The following is a 13,183-nucleotide window of genomic DNA, read 5'->3' as shown; positions in this document are numbered from 1 at the left end:
CTTTCAAAAACACACCCTTCTGCATATATCTTGCACGCAATTGAGAAAAAAGAAAAATTGGTGAATGTTTCTTTAAGGAAAACAAAGAATCTACCTTGCACTGTAAAGTGAATTTACAAGAGAAGTTTTTAGTAGCTATCTCTATCAAGGGTGACATATATCTTTATGACATTAACAGATCTTTCATTGGCCTCACCATTCCGATAATCCTGCAGTTAACCAAAAACACTCTCATATAAGATAACATAAACCGTCTTATAACAAATGCTATATTTGTTGCTATACACTTCACATTTTTTATAAGAGGAAGAATATGGTGAAAGAAAATAAACTGACTTACAATCTCATGTACACAATTCACAAAAATTAGGTAAAAGTGCAATAAAATAAAATAACAATAAACTTACTCAACACCAATAGTCATAACTGAACCGAACAATTCATTCACCGATGGTTCAGTTAAGCCATAAAAAGTATTAGAATACAAAAAATTTTAAGCAAGATGTTGTTACCTTTGGCATGTGGCATGCACTTGGTAAGAACACATTTTTATCACATGCCATAAAAGACGTAGTTGCGTCATCAGTTTTCTCGGCTTCTTGAACTTCCTAGTTCTCAAACCACTTGTATTTATATATGTATAGCTCTCGTGCAAATCTTGTTTCGTCTTGATTGGCTTAGGTGTGCTTTTTTCCTATTTGAACCAAATAAATGTTAAATGTGAATGTATGAATCTAGCCTGAGATAAAATCAAATACCAAAAATAAAGTGGCCCATCGATCTTACTGCAACAACAAACTTTAAAACATAAATATGAAGAAACCTAGAAGACAAGAAACAAATTAAAACACAAACATTGTGTACCTGATAAATAAGATAACATAATACCAATAAAGAAATTCAATGGTTAAAGGAATTAATAGGAAAATATTCTACTACAATGAGTTGGGTTAATGATTCTCAACTGTGTAATTTCTCAATTGCCGTACAAGAACAAAAATTACCTATATGAGAGCGGTTGCAATGGCTGAAGATTAGGAATTTCATACCTTTAATTGTAGACATAGTTTAAGCCGGTGGTCTTGATTCCAAAGCAATCAGCTTATTGCCTTATTAAATTGCAATGATAAAATCCACCTGTTTGGCTTTTGCAATCCTGGAACTCACGTAGATAATGGTGTGACGAAGGAGAATAACTGAATTAGAGATGAAAAGGAAGCCATATTTTTTGTAACAGTTTTGAATGGTGGTGATATATGTAGGTGTTCGTAGCAACTGATCACCGGTTGTCAGCGAACAAGGAGGAGGACGTGTGAATGGAAACAGCTGCTCGTAGCAAACTGCCCTGGGATAAGAGAGAGAGTGCTGAACTGCCTCTAACCACCGAAGGAGAACGGCTCAGATTAAAACTTTAAGACGTCAGGATCATCCAAAATTGCAGTTCCTTTTTCCATTTAAAGGGAACAATATATTATATAATGTTACATTTAAACCATATATGCTCCACGGTTTCCTTTAGCGTTTTCCCTTCATATTTCATAAATATTACGAATATGCCATCGGACGCGTTTATTTTAATCTATGTTTTGACTTAAACTTATAATCGAGCCTTAAAAATATTCAGCTGCGTTTATATACCTACCACAATGCACAGAATTACATCGACTGGTTGAAAAGATTCACCAGATTCCTCAGCTCTTTCTCTTCCCTTCCAGGCAACACTTAATCGATAATTTTATGTCAAATGATATATATTATTTTTCTAAAAGTCGATTTATTACATAAAATAAATAAATAACGAACCGGGCTCAAGCAATACTTGAAGCGAAATTTTCTTTAGGGAACAGTTATACTGAATATTTTATCAAAGGGCGAAATTTTCTTTTAGGAACAGTTATACTGAATATTTTATCAAAGACCCGTATCATATTGGGTCGTAATAAATGTGTATGATTACTTTAATTAAACTACTGAATCTTGATAAGCCTTGTGATGTGTTACTGAGTATTTTTGGTTATACAAACTCATATCAGGTCAAAAAAAAAATCATTTTGGGCCTTATGTTACATGTGTAGTTGTGTACGATTCTTTTACACTATGGAGCCTTGTAGTGTGTTAGTTGGGTGTTTCATCTACACAAACCCACATTAGATCATAACAAATTATATTATATTTTCATGTCCTACAAGTAAATTAAAATAAAATTCCAAATATTATATATAACAATTTACATGTTTATGTTTGGTGACGCAAAGCCTCTATCGGGCCTATTGGGTAATTTTTTAATTTGTCTTTTTTGTTTTCTTTTTTACTTTCGACCCGTAATTTACGTGATGAAAACCTATCGAATGTGAATTATGTTTTTGTTCTTTTTTATTTTTTTTGTTTTAGTTACGGTACCGTGCCAAATGCAACGGAAAAACCGATCGAATTCACATAGACTCATCACGTTTTGTTTTAGTTTTAATACCTTAACGCAAACTGATTGAATGTTGATTTTTGCTTTTAGTTCCGATACTATAACGAACATGACAAAAGACCGACTGAATTTGCGTAGACTCAACCGCCTCAACGTCCGGGATCGATAACGATCGGGTTTTACCAATGATTGAGTTTTACCGTCCGACGTCACACCATTGGTCCACCCCATTTTTTATAATTTTTTGTTTTATTTTTGTCGTAGTTTCGATACAATAGCACACGTAACCGAAACCAGCTGAATTCACGTCGAATTACCGCATCAACGTGTGGACTTTACCAGGTTTACCGATCTGCCCGGCGCAACGCACTGGGAAAAACACTAGTTAAACGTAAACTACATTGAAGTTCAACATTTTTGTTAACAAACAAAACTCCATTTTTGCTTTGAAAATTGAAATTGATCATGATCACCCCTGACTCATGTTTGTTTAATGTTCAACCAAATTAAAAGTTAAAATCAATTAAAGCTCAACCAAAGTTTAAAGCTCAAACCAATTAAAACCCAATGACCCGTTAACCATATTTGTTTTATGTTCGTTGTTTAGTTTAAAGTTTTAAATTTATTTTTTTACCGTAATTTTTACAGTGTAAACGAAACAAAAATAGAAACACGATAATAAATAAATTTAAACACATGAGGTGCAGATTTATCCTATTTGGTTTATGAAAGCTAGAAATCGAGCCACTACAACTTCTTATTTTACTTTACCAAACATTTCTCTTTCGACCATACAAGTTAAAACATTGTTCAAATACTCTTCACCTGTTTGATTGCGCAAACCCGTCTTGATAAGCCTCATTTTTAGAAAAACACATTCAACGGTTGCGGTGTCAAAACCAACACTAGCTTCAATATTATATAAACCAAAGAAAAAGTGGCGTACTTTCTGGTTTACCGAATATTGAAACTAGTATTGGTTTTACCGTCCCAACCGTTGAAAGGCGTTTTTCTAAAAATAAAAGTTTATCAAGACGAGTTTGCGCAATTGAATTGGGGATGAGTATTTGAACAATGCTTTAATTTGTGTGCTCGAAATATAAACGTCTGATAAAGTAAAAGAAAAGGTTATAATGACTCAATTTCTAGCTTTAAAAAACCAAAGAGGAGAAATCTGCAACCCATGTGTTTAAATTTATTTATTATCGTGTTTCTATTTTTGTTTCGTTTACATTGTATGAAACACTACTAAAAATAAATAAAATTTGAACGTTACCTCCGAGATTTTGTTCAAGATCCGCCACTGCTGATACTCTTATTTTCGAAGCCGTAAACTAATGTCAAGATCACATTTACCCTCCTTTGATCCTATCTTTATTCTTTTCTTCGATGCTATCTATTTGTTCTTTTTACTGTTTGAATTGTTTAATTATCGTTTGAGGTGCCCTCATTGTTCGGAAGAGCATAATGCAAGAAGTCAAATTTATGGATCGAACGCTGCATGTTAATAATTTGCTATAAATTATGCATGTAGCCATTTCAAATATTTATTCAACTAATGCTCGTTTCTTCATTCAACAAACACAGAATGAACATTCCATTTCTATGTTTCTTTTTTGTGTCATTTCTAACTTCATTTATTTCCATTCCATTAACACATGCTTCATCTCATCACTATCAAACACTAGCGGGCGGCCACCGCCAAGGCGGTTCTACCAAATTTAACGAACAACCACTAGCGGATATTGCAATCTACGAGGCGGTTTTAGACCTCCACGAAAATGCCTCCGTTGAGGCTACACCTCATGTTCTTGGCTTAAAGGTACGTACCAGGCATATACATCTTTATGCATAATTAACTTGTTTAGGATATTAAAAGTTAATTTTATTTTTTTTCTTTTATTAATTTTAAGGGTGAGGACACTGAATGGGTTACCATTCAAGTTGACCATCCTGAACCATCGGCTGATGATTGGGTCGCTGTTTTTTCACCAGCAAAATTCAAGTAAAGTCTGCTAAATTAATTTTCTCTGTGTTTTTGTTGGTGAAAGTGTGTGATATAAGCATAAGAATTGATCATATTGCAATGGCAGTGGATCAACTTGTTCATTTGAAGATTATACAAGAATACAATCTCCATATATATGTTCATCTCCTATAAAGGTGACATTTTTATTTCTCAAATGGTTAAAATAAGAAATATATCCCAATAAAACAATGGGGCTATATTCTAGTGGGAAAATGACCAAAATGTTCATTTGAACGGTTAAAGTTAAGAAAACGTCCACTTGATCATCTTGTTCCCAAAATGTTCAACCCTAAATCTCATCGAATCGACGACTTTTAATCATTACTTGACGAGTCAACGAGATTTTTAACAATTAGATTATGTCATTAATTTGTCCAAAAATCTCGTTGGAAGCAAAAAAAATCTCGTCGGATACCTATAAATGGTTTGTTTTTTCAACTACAAACCCCATATTTTTATGACATGTGACAGAATCTTGTTGGCTAAAATCTCATCGCTAATGATTAAAAATGGAAGGGTCGACGAAATTGAGGATGGATATTATGAATTAATGAACGCTTAGTTAACTTTGACCGGCCAAATGGATATTCTGGTTATTTTCCCTATTCCCGGGTCCAGTTTGAAAACTATTGTTATCCGGTTATTATGGCCAGAGTTTCAATAAGTAACCAAACATTAAAGTTTGTTACTTTGTTACCCTCATTATAAATACTATCATCTTTAATTTTAATTTTCTGTTTCCATTGAAACAAATTGAAGAAAAATGTTTTAATCACAGTTCATGAACGTAAGCTACGGAAATCCGAATTACATGAAATCGGGGAAAAGTTCACTAAGGTTGCAGGTCATAAACCAACGTGCCGATTTCTCTTTTGCGTTGTTCTCAGGTGGCTTGTCAAAGGTACTTGTTGGTGTTTTCCTGCTGCCCATATTAAGTCACGGTTTAGTAACTCAAATATCATAAAATTGCAGCCAAAACTAAAAGCAGTGTCGAATACTATAACATTTGCAAACCCGAAAGCGCCTCTTTATCCGCGCCTTGCTCATGGAAAGTTTTGGGATGAGGTGAGTTAGTTTCAACTTTTCATCATCATCATCATCATCATCATCATCATCATCGTACTCAGTATATCCCACCAATAGCAATGCTATGGTAGGGTATGAGGAGGGTAAGATGTAGACAACCTTACCTCTACCCCATAGGGATAGAGAGGCTGCTTCCGATGAGACCCCCGGCTCGATAGTAGTTTTGCATCAAGCCTTGGACATAAGGCACATAGCACTCAATCATCGGGACACCGGCTGATTGGTGCATGTGCCCTTGTCTTTCGGCTATCAACGCTACCACATGATGCCTGATTAACCTTCCCCCACTTTTAACGTTATTTTCACGAGATTAGTAAAATAACGTCAAAATTAGTTTCAACTTTTAATTACCAAAAACAAATCCCACATATATATAATCCTATAGCATGGTGTTTGAAAAGATGACGGTAACATGGTCGAGCGGCTACAGCATAGATGAAGCAGTGCCATTTGTTGAATGGGGTATGAAGGGTAATCACCAAACACAATCACAATCGCGTTCACCCGCTGGAACACTTACATTCACTCAAAATGATGTGTGGTAACAATCTCGTCTTCTTCTCCGTCCAAATTCGATCATTTTCCATTACCTACGTCATCGTATGCATCAAGCACAATCTTTATATGTGCAGGAGGAGCAGCACGAAGTGTAGGATGGCGTGATCCAGGCTTCATACACACGGCTTTCTTAAAGAATCTTTGGCCAAACATGGAGTATGTTACATTGTTACCTAATTCACCTCCTGAATGTTTTAAACTTGGATCCGTTGGTCTCTAAACGCGGATTCAAAACAAAAAAATATAAACGAATATAAGAAAGTTGATTGATTCTACACACCCAAAACATTACATAAGTTACCTTTTATAGTGAATTCTAAATTAGCAAGTATTGCCAAATCCGAGAATCGACAAAATGTCAAACAAATCTAAGTATCTAACTATGAAGACGTAAGTAAATGCGTACTTAAAACCGATCTTTGATTTACGTGTTTGTATCTTTTGTCATGTTTTCTTCTTTCTAGCTGGTCCAAGTAGGATTTGGCGTACAACGGATTTAATTAATTTTGATTGCAACCCTTTTTCAGGTACATGTACCGAATGGGTCATATGTTACAAAATGGCGAGTATGTTTGGAGCAAGAAGTACTCGTTCAAAGCATCGCCCTACCCTGGTCAGGACTCATTACAACGCGTAATAATATTTGGAGATATGGGGAAAGGAGAACGCGACGGCGCTAACGCATATAGCAACAAGCATCCTGGTGCACTCAATACAACGGACACACTCATAAAAGATTTAGAAAATTTCGATATGGTTTTGCACATAGGCGACATGTCGTATGCGAATGGATATATCTCTCAATGGGATCAGTTTTTGGCCCAAATGGAGCCCATTACTTCAAAAGTCCCCTATATGGTTGCCAGGTTAGTACATTTCGACCTATTTAATTTAAATTTATAAACTCAAAACTTTTTGGTTATATTGATACCCATGTCATATATTAATGAGTGTATATTTTGGCCTTTTCAGTGGAAATCATGAACGTGATTGGCCAAAAAGTGGATCATTTTACGACACTGACGATTCAGGCAGCGAGTGTGGCGTGCCAGCCGAGACATTGTTTTACGTTCCTGCAGAAAACCGAGCAAAATTTTGGTATTTCACTAATATATATGTGCATTGCTATTAGACTACCTCCGTTCATGAGTCGTAACGTATTAATTATTAAAATAAACTGTCGTTCAAAAAAAGTAAAATAAATTAACTTCTCTCTTTCCGCGTACTCAACCTAAACAACCCAATCTGACTACTCATTCAGAAACCATTACTTTTTCTAAGTTTCCAATTATATGTTGCCCTGTGTCATATATAATTATACAAAATTAAAAATGAAATTGGTGACCAAAGGTTGCTACATCCGTCAGTTGACTTGACAGTATTTGGTTTTCAAATTTTCTTTTTTTACTTTTTGGGACCAAAGGTTACTTTTTCTAATACAATTTTTCCCCTTTAATGATGACCATGTATAAGTTACAAATCAAAGCAGTTTTGAGGGTCTTCATAATAGTTTTGATACATTATTCAGTAACGAAACTATGGTCTGATCATTTCGTAGGTACTCGACGGATTATGGGATGTTTCATTTTTGTGAAGCCGATACCGAGCACGATTGGAGGATCGGTACAGAACAATATAGGTTTATAGAAAATTGTTTGGCATCAGCCAATAGGCATAAACAACCATGGCTTATTTTTGCGGCTCATCGTGTTCTTGGGTATTCGTCAAACGACTGGTACGGGCTCTAGGGCTCGTTTGAGGAGCCCATGGGCCGAGAACACTTGCAACAACTGTGGCAAAAGTACAAGGTTGATATCGCAATCTTCGGCCATGTTCATCAGTATGAAAGAGTTTGCCCCATTTATCAGGTACCATAGTTTGAAACAACTTAAAAGTACTTTTAGTTAAATTCAAATTCTTTCTTATATCAAATAGTTTTAAAATACAATTAAAATTGTTATCCAATATATTTGACTGTTTATGTGACCTTTTTGTAACAAACCTTTTATCACATTGTTCATAGAATCAATGTGTGAACAATGAGAAATCTGACTACTCAGGCACAGTGAACGGGACGATTCATATAATTGCCGGTGGTGGAGGGAGTCATTTGTCTACTTTCTCGGAGTTGGAAACAGTTTGGAGCATTCACAAAGATCATGATTACGGGTTTGTGAAACTAACCGCGTTTAATAAGTCATCACTACTTATGGAATACAATAAAAGCAGCGACGGAGAAGTGTACGACTCGTTCACCATCACACGAGAGTATAGAGATGTGTTGGCTTGTGTTCATGATGGTTGCGAGCCTACTACACTTGCAACTTGAGTTTCAATTCAACTGAGAATTATAAATTAATCATTCTTAAGCGCTTCTTGTCATAATTCACATAATGGTGTTTTATTTTTGAATAAATTAGGTTATTGACCTGTGCATGACACGGGTGGTAATTATAAGCACAGATTTGTGTGAATGAAAAGCTTGATTATACACATCAATTACAAGGCTTAAATAGCCAAAGTTACAATCTGTTACAATCAACTCATTCAATGGGAATGAGGATCTTTAGGCAAAGAATAAGCTATTCAAATATACCATTAATCCTATCTAAAAATATACAAAGGTAATAAGGAATGGTGCTGAAAATCTGGAAATTATTTTGCAATGTTATTCTCATTAATATGCCCCCGCAAGATGGCGGAGCCATCGGATACTCCAATCTTGGACCGTAGACGAAGAAATGGTCCGCGGTTTAGCGGTTTCGTGAGTACATCAGCCAGTTGGTCTTCAGAATGGATGTGTTGAACACGTAGTGAGCCATTTGCAATTTTTTCTTGAACAAAATGATAGTCTAACACCACATGCTTCATGCGTGAGTGATAGACCGGATTTTCACATAAATAAGTTGCTCCCGCATTGTCGCAAAAGAGTGTAGGTGAGGTTGACTTCGAGAAACCAAGTTCCAACAGTAGGTTTTGAGCCCACGCTAGTTCGGCTGCACCATTTGCTAATGCTTTGTACTCGGCTTATGTGGAAGAACGAAAGACAGATTTTTGACGTGAGGAACGCCACGAGATGATATTGGAGCCGAGATAGAGGATGTAAGCGGTGGTGGAGCGGCCCCCATCCGAAGTACCACCCCAATCCGAGTCGGTGAATGCTTGAAGATCAAGCCGAGAACCATGGTTGAGGAATAGACCATGGTGGATGGTGCCCTTGAGATACCGCAAGACCCGTTTTAGGGCTTGCCAATGTCGTTCAGTAGGAGCATGCATGTATTGAGAGAGTCGGTTTACGGCAAATGACACATCAGGTCGTGTAAAGGCGAGGCATTGGAGGGAACCAACAAGTTGTCGGTATGGTGTAGGATCAATTTTGGATGACCCGTCAACAAGAGCAAGTGTTCAGTGGAGCTAAGAGGTGTAGCAACTGTCTTAGCACTATCCATGTGGAACTTTGTAAGCAGGTTTTGAATGTGAGCATGTTGAGATAGGAAAAGGCCATTAACAGTAGAGATGACCTCAATCCCAAGAAAATGATGTAGCATGCCAAGGTCCTTAATAGAGAACTTGTCGGATAAGGAGAAAATGACCTGGCGAACAAAGGAATCGGTGTTGCCGGTGATGACAATGTCGTCAACATAAACTAGAAAATAGCATACGGTGCCCCCGTGATTGTAAATGAACAACGAGGGATCAGCAAGAGATTTTTTGAAATCAAGATGTAAAAGGAACTTAGTGAGTTCCAAATACCAAGCACAAGGTGCTTGTTTGAGTCCGTAAAGAGACTTACGAAGACGACAAATGTGATTAGGAAATTTTGGATGAACGTATCCGGGTGGCTGGGACATGTAAACATCCTCATCCAGAGTACCATGTAAAAAAGCATTGTTTACATTTAGTTGGCGAAGAGGCCAATTTTGAGATAAGGCAATGCTAATGACCGTACGAATAGTAACGGGTTTTGTGACCGGACTAAAGGTTTCAAAATAATCTTTGCCATGTTCTTGGAGGAAACCTTTTGCAACAAGGCGTGCCTTGTATTTGTCTATGGAGCCATCCGGACGACGTTTAATGCGAAAGATCCACTTGCATCCAATCGGTTTGTGATTCAAGTGAGGAACGAGTTCCCACGTGGCGTTTTTGAGGAGTGCATTGAATTCACAATCCATAGCTTTACGCCACTTGGGATCTTTTAAGGCTTGGTTGTGAGTGGTGGGTTCGACAGATGGTGGAATCGGGTGAAGAGTAGTGGTGTTGACAAGGTTGGAGTTGAAATATTTTGGGTTCGGTTTGCGTTTGCGTTTGCGACGGGATTGAGTAGGCAAGGTATCAGACGCATTTGGTGATGAGGAGTTAGAAGTGGATGGTGAATTCAATGCAGAGGTAGGAGAGGTTGATTGATGTGACTCAGGTGAGGGTGGGCTGTTGGACAGTGAGGTTGGCGTAGAAAGAGATGGGGTTGAGGATGATTGAGGGAGTGAGTTGTTAGGCTCAGGTTCGGGGTCAGAAGTGGAGTGTTGGGCTGCTGAATGAAGTGGGCAGTTGGGCAAAGTAGGTTCTTGGGCTGATGGGTGAGGTAAAGAATTTTGTGTGTTTGGAGCAGTTGTTACAGTAGGTATTCCGAAGAAGGAATCCACCGTAGGAAGATGGGAAGAAGCGCCTTGTGGAGTTTGAAAAGGAAATTGATTTTCTACAAACTCAACATGGCGTGAGTGATAAAGGCGACGGGTTGTAGGAGCATAACATTTATAGGCGGATTTAGAAGGTGAATAACTCAAGAAAATGCATTGCTTGGAGCGCGGTGAAGCTTGGAATTTCCATACGGGCGAAGCCACGGGTAGCATAGACACCCAAATAGTTTGAGTTTTGTGTAGGTTGGTTGTTTTTGAAAGAGAAGAGTGTAAGGAGTGTTGAAATCAATGATGGGAGTGGGTAACCGATTTATTAGATATACCGCGGTTTGGAAAGCATGTGTCCAAAACGAAAGAGGAAGCCACGCATGGTGAAGGAGAGATAATCCGGTTTCTACGATATGTCGATGACGACGTTCGACAACACCATTTTGTTCTGGAGTATGAGGTGGAGTGGTGAAGTGAGAGATTCCTTGGGATTGGAGATACTTGGTGAGACCAATGTATTCACCACCATTGTCGATAAAGAGAGATATTAATGGTGTTTGAAAAAATTTCTCAACAAGTGTTTTGAACTGGGGGAAACAAGACGGATACATCGGATTTATGCTTCATTGGGTATAGCCAAATAAACTTAGTATGAAAATCAACAAAAATCACATAGTAAGTGAAACCATCAATGGATTTTTCTACCGGTCCCCAAACATCCGAATATATCAATTGCAAAGGTTTGGTAGTGGTAAACTAATTCAAGCCGAATGGGGTTTTATGGCTTTTATTAATAGAGCATGAGTTACAATGAAAATTGTCAAAGTTGAAATTTAAATCTAAGCATTTGGCTATCTTTTTGAAAATCCGAATAGATGGGTGTCCAAGCTTGTGATGCCAATCAAGAGGCGTTGTGGTGGAAACGACATTTATTTGAGGCGAAGAAGGAAGATTGGCATAGTATACATCAAGGTAATTCTCTCCCCGCATTAGACGTGCCCCTGTGCAAAGGTCCGTGACAAAAAAATGAGTGGGGAAAAATTCCACCGAAACATGGTTAGTCTTACATAATTTAGCAACAGAAATAAGTTTGTTTTTGAAATGAGGGACACATAAGACATCTTTTAGAGAAAGAGAACCATGTGACATCGGAATATAGGATTGACCAATGTAAGTGATGGTAAGAGTATTACCATTGCCAAGAACAATCTCCTCGGGTCCGCCATAGTCAGAGACGGAATGAAGAGAAGCACGATCGGGCTCAACATGATTTGACGCGCCAGTATCAAACATGTATGAGGAAGTAGCAACATTAGCCGTTGGTGAGGACTTGTTGGAGTTCAAAGGAACTTCTGTTTGGACATGATTGTCACAAAGAAACCTCGCGAGTTTCATACACTCCTTTGCTTCATGACCTGGAAAGTGACAAAATTGACAATAAACATTAGAACGAGTTTCGCGAGCGCCTCCATTTGAATTGGGAGTCCACTGAGAACGAGCGTTCCTGTTGCGGCGGTCGATGGTAGGTCGGTTGGAGTTACGGTTTTGACGAGTGGTGTAGTTAACAGTAGTCATAGTGGGTTGAGACGAGACGGCTGTCATAGTGAGTTCTCGTTCATAGTCAACGAGTTTCTCAAACAATTCTGGAAAGGTGATGTTTGAACCAAGGTAGGGAATAGAGGTTGCAATAGGTTTAAAGTCTTCACCGAGCAGACAAAGGATATGGACCATGAGGTCTTCATCCTTGACAGGTTCTTGAACCAATGCGAGTTCGTCAGCAATTGTCTTCATGTCACGAAGATACTCAGCAACAGGCCGGCTACCTTTCGGGTTAGAAGCAAGTTTGGTTTTCAAGGATATAACTCTTGACCGAGATGAGTTTGCGTAGCTCGTTACGAGCAGCTCCCAAGCTTGTCAGGATGTTTCAGCAGATGCAATCAAGGGTTGAATTGCGGTTGAGCAGCTGCCAAGAAAAGCCGCTAAGATCATTTGGTCTTGTCGATACCAAGGGAAGAAATATGGGTTTGATTTGGTTCGGTCCGCGTCGAGAAATTCTGCCGGTGCCGGTTTGTTTCCAGTAATGAAATGAACCAGGTCCATGCCAATCAGTGTTGATTGAACATGTTTACGCCAACTGGAGAAGTTGTCGGTGGTGAGGGTAATGCTGAAATGGGTGGAGGCGGTGATCTGAATGACTGTTTGTGGTGCCATGGAGGTAACCGAAATTCTGATTGGAAAAAAACGACGAGGATCAAGACTCGTTTGAGTGTTTAAGCTCTTGATACCATATAAGCACAGATTTGTGTGAATGAAAAGCTTGATTATACACATCAATTACAAGACTTAAATAGCCAAAGTTACAATCTGTTACAATCAACTCATTCAATGGGAATGAGGATCTTTAGGCAAAGAATAAGCTATTCAAATATACCATTAATCCTATCTAAAAATATACAAAGATAATAAGGA

At 38.0% G+C, this 13,183-nt stretch overlaps 1 pseudogene across 1 annotated transcript; it reads left to right on the top strand.

The window, feature by feature from the left end:
* The first annotated feature begins 3,954 nt into the window (after positions 1 to 3,954).
* LOC143605851 (putative inactive purple acid phosphatase 27) lies at positions 3,955 to 8,470 on the top strand (annotated as a pseudogene). The gene is made up of 11 exons (XR_013148630.1): positions 3,955 to 4,241; positions 4,333 to 4,424; positions 4,513 to 4,582; positions 5,227 to 5,349; positions 5,421 to 5,513; positions 5,936 to 6,075; positions 6,147 to 6,248; positions 6,620 to 6,958; positions 7,065 to 7,190; positions 7,651 to 7,960; positions 8,116 to 8,470. The product of XR_013148630.1 is annotated as a putative inactive purple acid phosphatase 27 (transcript).
* The last annotated feature ends 4,713 nt before the right edge of the window (positions 8,471 to 13,183 follow it).

Source organism: Bidens hawaiensis, unplaced genomic scaffold (assembly GCF_021521415.1).
Source record: "Bidens hawaiensis isolate Kalapana, Puna unplaced genomic scaffold, B.hawaiensis_p1.1 tig00071720_1, whole genome shotgun sequence".
In the NCBI taxonomy this organism is placed as follows: Eukaryota; Viridiplantae; Streptophyta; class Magnoliopsida; order Asterales; family Asteraceae; genus Bidens; species Bidens hawaiensis.
The sequence above is the reverse complement of the archived record's forward strand: the minus strand, read 5'-3'. Positions and strand labels throughout refer to the sequence as shown.